This window comes from Nicotiana sylvestris, chromosome 2 (assembly GCF_000393655.2).
Source record: "Nicotiana sylvestris chromosome 2, ASM39365v2, whole genome shotgun sequence".
Classification (NCBI taxonomy): Eukaryota; Viridiplantae; Streptophyta; class Magnoliopsida; order Solanales; family Solanaceae; genus Nicotiana; species Nicotiana sylvestris.
In genome coordinates this window covers 115,477,786-115,483,163 of record NC_091058.1, presented here as the reverse complement: position 1 = coordinate 115,483,163, position 5,378 = coordinate 115,477,786, and the positions used below count along the sequence as shown (strand labels likewise).

The 5,378-nt window shown below is 30.9% G+C and overlaps 1 long non-coding RNA gene across 2 annotated transcripts; it reads right to left on the bottom strand.

Moving 5' to 3' along the window:
- Nucleotides 1-250: 250 nt before the first annotated feature.
- On the bottom strand, nt 251-4,670 carry LOC104221509 (uncharacterized). 2 transcript variants are annotated; one of them, XR_709748.2, is made up of 6 exons: nt 4,527-4,670; nt 3,938-4,041; nt 2,877-2,956; nt 1,973-2,120; nt 689-732; nt 251-530 (listed from the first exon to the last, which is right to left on the bottom strand). It is a non-coding gene; the product is annotated as an uncharacterized lncRNA (long non-coding RNA). The 2 variants fall into 2 exon arrangements; XR_709746.2 differs by lacking the exon at nt 251-530 and having other exon boundaries at nt 544-732.
- Nucleotides 4,671-5,378: the final 708 nt, after the last annotated feature.

The window sequence follows — 5,378 nt, the reverse complement described above, 5'->3', positions numbered from 1 at the left end:
ATTCCTCATTATGAGTAATAATAATAATATCAAAAAGTTTAATTTTTTCGTAAGGCGTAAAATCAACTAACTCATTTAACTCTGCTAATTTATCCAGCGGCTTGCCACTAACTTTTAATAGGCTACCTGACAACAAAAAGAAAATTAAAGAGAGACCAAAAAAAATACTCCGCTAATCCATAAGGAGTTAAAATATGTCTCTACATTAGTTGATCAAATAAATCGACCACCTTACTTGAATTACCATCAATAGAGTTTTCAAGAACTTCAATTATCAGGGGGTTAAATTGGATAAGAACTACTTCATTATAGTCTGCTATATTGAAAGATATAGTCTACTCTGAATCTTATAACCACAAAAGCTGCTAGTGGCATATGGAGCCTATTCGATATCAAAGAATAGATATGATTTATCGGAGAAGACAAATCTCTAGTAAATTATTCAACATTTACAATTGTCTTTCAGATCCTATCTTCATCAAGGATATCGACTAACGCTGAAAGAATAGTACTTGTTTGCAAGAAATACTCTGCAATTTGTAGAAAGCAAAAAACATGATTAAAGGACAAATACTGTAAGACTACATTTGCAATCCAGTCTAGAATATAAGATTTACATCACCCTCGTCTATTTGGAATACTAAAAACATGAAGCAAGTGAATTGCTTTAATAGAAGTCAGCACTTACTGCTGCAACTGCAATATCATAAATCAGGAATGTATAGTTACAGCCTGCATGATCAAATTCATATCTTAATAAGCAATTCCTTTTACAGGAGAAAAAGGAAAATCAAAAGAAAAAAATAAACATAAACTTTTAGCTGGAAGTTATATTTTTAAATCCTATTGATGGAATACTATATTTCAACTATCATTCACTATCAATTATTTATTACTTCTGTTAGAATAATGATAAATTAAGAGGCATAAAATAATTGAAGATTTTAAGTCAAACAACTCCTATAAGTATTTAATGTTTAAAGAATAATGATATTTCCATGTAGCTTCAAAACTTTGAACTTCGAACCTTTCTTACGGCTAGGCGTTTTTTAATAGTAGCAGTGCAATCTTAATTCCTATATAGCAGTACAATCTTAATCCATGTACAAGTTTCATTTCTATTATCAGTCCTTAATTTGCAAGATGAAAAACTAAGCTAAGCAAAGCCATTATAAAAAAGGAGTTAAAACAACAATTTTGCTTCAAAAAGTTAGTTAGGAGAAATATGTCTAATGACTGCTATGATATTTTTGAATTGCTTCTACAGATCAAAAATTAAAAAAAAGGGCAACCCTCTTTTGTACTATTTTACTTAGTAATAGTAATGATGCAAGTCAAAACAAAAAAGAGATTCCAAAAAATACCTAAAAGTAACACAATTTTAAAATAAAATAATATTTTTAGTACCTATACAATCAAGGATTGGACTATGCATAAGTATTTTTGAAGTAGCTACAATAAAATGTCATGCTGGCTTGTAGTAAAGTGACTCTGCAAACCAAAATATTCTTATATATGTTTCTAAGAAGATAAGAGAAGGAGAAAGAACGATGCAACTTTGCCTTAAAAAAGTTAGGAGAATTATGTCTAATGACTACTATATATAAACATTTTTGTACAGCTTCTGCAGATCACAAGAAAAAAGAAAGAAAATGTATTGTTTAACACATCTGTAGAAAATAATGACAGGTTTCTCAATTAAGCATAATGATAATAAGTTTTCTATCAGACAAATATCTAAAACAATCTAAAAATATCAATGCACCAAAGTTAAGCAACATTCAACAGATTACTTCATAAATAAAAAAGGACCTGGGGAATAGTCATAGTTTTTATTGATAAATATGCTAACGAACCGAGCCCAAAAAGGAATGAATATAAATGCAAAAGAGCATAGACTGGAACAATGAGCAGTGTTCTAGACATATGACTCATAACAAAAAAAAAAACAGATATAGATTTGAAACTTTACGTTGGAGAAGCAGTCACACATCGAAGAGTGCATACATATCCATGAATATTTCGTCACTTCTTTTCTTAATGCGATTCATACATATCTCCATGAAATTTTGGAACTAAGTGAACATTCTAACATCAGCATTCCTAGGGAAATATTCCCCCTGCACGACAATGAAACCCCACATGAGGGCGAGAATAAATAAAACAATCGTATCATCCCTAAAAAACTTGATGGGAAGGAAGTGTATACCATGACGGGTCAAAGTGTATGTGGAATACCGCACAATAACATGCTGGATAGGATAGCCTGGGATAAATGCACTAAGTTGAAAGAAAATAATAGTTCTTCTATTGGTTGTAGTCCCTTCAGGGAAAAAAAAAACACTCGCGAAAATTGATTGCAAGAAGCCTTTCTCTATTTTTAAATCCTTTAAAGAATATTTACGTATCAAATAGCTATCCTTCTAAATACTTACTAATATTTATAAATTTAGTAAAGAATGTAATCTACTTACAATTTGTGGATCTGGCTGTTCATTTTTCTAATTCTCTTATGCAATAGCAGAATACAAAGTAAAACTTTTGTGTATATTCTGCATATACATGTGGCACCAAATACTCCCTATGAAAGAAAAGTAATACATGGTGGCTAAAGGGAAAAATACTTCTTTGGTCCTAATTTAACTGATTAAGAGAGTACATGGACTTCATAGAATGCCGAAGATATAAAATTTACTAACATTTCTTTTCTTTTAGTGGTACCTTCTCATGTGTCAACTTTATTCTACACAAATATTTACACTGATTATATGCAATGGAATTAATATGAAAATAACACCATGACAATCTGATTTTTCTATTCAAATAGTTCAATTATATCTTTACTAATTATACCCATTCGAACTACTATGTCATACCTTGAAGCAACCAATGAAAAGTGAAATAATAGTTGCTCGTACATATTCCTGCAACTGTACAATTTAAATAAAGTGATTGCCTGCAAATATAGATAGATAATTTAGCAAATAAAAGTATTATCATGTGACTGAAAAATTGCAGGGAGATTTGTTTGACTACATATTCAAATACCAGCAAAATAGAATAATATAATCATGTAAATGGCCTATGTTAATGTACAATTTACTGTAATCCATCACACGCAAGAATTAATAAGCAGCATTAAATTTTTCCATTTTAGAGTACCCATTAATGAAAGCAGTATAGGTAAAGTTTCCCACTTTATATGTCTTTCCTGCAGAAATTGTTGGTGTCTGTTCATTCTATAGCCTTCCAAACAGTGAATTCTATACCACCATAATAAATATGTGGTATCGTATAAATATGACATTGGTAAGAGCAATCAAGGATAACGGCGTACACATGAGTTGTTGATTCGTCAATGGTAGACCTTCATGAGTACTTTCAGAGGACATATTCAATTCTTGTTCTAATATCCTTGTTATTTCAGTTTTATGCCCGAGTATATCTCTTCTTTTCATATTTTTTTTTTGTGAAACTGATGAACACATGGCGCTACAGGTCAGCTAAGCAAAGCTCAGCTGTAGCATAACCAACAGTTGTTACTAATCCATTTGGAACTTTACAAAGGGAAATTAAGTTCCCAAAAATTTACTAAAAGATGTGTAGTTAATAAAATATAAATGTTCCTTTTTCAGATATCTCATAAATCAATGGCTCAAAAAAATCGGAATGAAAAGCATGTTACGAAATTACTATAGCTCTACTATATCCAGTCAAACCATACGAGGCACGCGGAAATTTAGAGTTTTCATTTGTCATGTGATATCATTCTGGTCATTAGCTAAAATAGATGGGGTTATTCCCAAGTTCAATGGATTACGGATGGCAGCCCCGCATGAATGGGAAAAATATATCGTTAAACATGATAATTACATAACTAAAAAGGAAAAACAATCATAAAGTATTCAAAATTTGTAGTAAAGCCTTAATATATTACCTCTATTATCAGCATCACAACTTAATTTCCCTTCATATGTTCTTAATTCGAAATTAGTATTTGCCTCCCTCCTATTGCACTTTATAGCACTCTTATTGTACACCCTGGCAAAAAATCGATCTGTCAATGTTGAAAGTGTGAACAACATAACATAAAGGGGATGAGGAGAGTAATATATTGTGGTATGCGCTTAGGCAAACTAAGCAAGAAAACTCCTATAATGTGATTCAGGAAATTGGGCGAATGCTATCACAATACGGACAAAAGCATTAACTTTAAGTCGTTCAAAAAATAATTAAGAAAGTTTGTATTAGAAAATAAAGTAGCCAGCAAAATTAAGCAAACAACACAGTTAACACTTACCTCCTAATCAAAAATTTCAACACGTTACAAAGATCTGTGATAACCAATACGCAAACACGCATATAGATTATGAAAATATGATCTTTTTTATATAACTTGCACCGTCAACAAACTTCACAAAAATTATTTGTTATAGAAATACAATCTCAAGTGGAATAATAAAGAGAATTGTATTTAATTATCTATTACAAAAATTTAACGATTATTCATGGAATACAAATCATACCAATCACTTCTTGTAATCCAGAATTGTTATTTGATATGCACGCGAGGGAGAAAGAATAGCACTATATACTGTAAAAGTGGAAAATTGATTTGAGAAAACTGTGAAATCATATTATGAGAATCCAGCGCAGAAGAATTCGGGTGTGAGAAGTTGAAATTGTGGGGAGAGATCGTGGGATTGAAGTGCCGCATCTGTAGGATTGATATTTTTAGGGCGAAGGAATACCGTTATATTAGGTTCCCAATATTTCTTTTAAAAACTACGGTTTTTTCAAAACTGTAGAAATTACTTTTCCTTTTAAAATACATAGCTATCTAATTGTTTTTAAAATCAAAATTTAAAAAGAGAAATTAATTTTACCTAAACTAACTAAGTTGTCCTAAAGTTGCCACATGGCATTTTATGCATGCAACACTTGGCAAAATCTCAGGGCTAACTCTTTCCTTTTAAATAAATAATAAATATAGAATAGTATCTCCCCAGTGCGTTGCACGTATATATCGAGTCAAGTAATACATGATTTTGTAACATAATAACATATTAAAATAAAAATTTAAGTAAATAATTTTATATGAAAAAGTAAAGTACAAATTTATGTGCATGATCAACATAAACGTATTGTGGCTTGTCTATCGATGTGAAGATGATTGGATCAAGGGAGAAAAAGACGTTTCTTTAGTAGTAGTATTTGCTATTTCGGCCACTTCTTTGGAATTCCTTTTTCAGTAATTGTTGTTGTTGGTTTTGTATTTGCACAACTTTGACTCGGTAGAAGACAGATTTTTCGGGGTAAAAATGAAGATAAAGATTTGCTAAAACAACGTCGAAGCATTTGCATCTAGTACTTTTCAT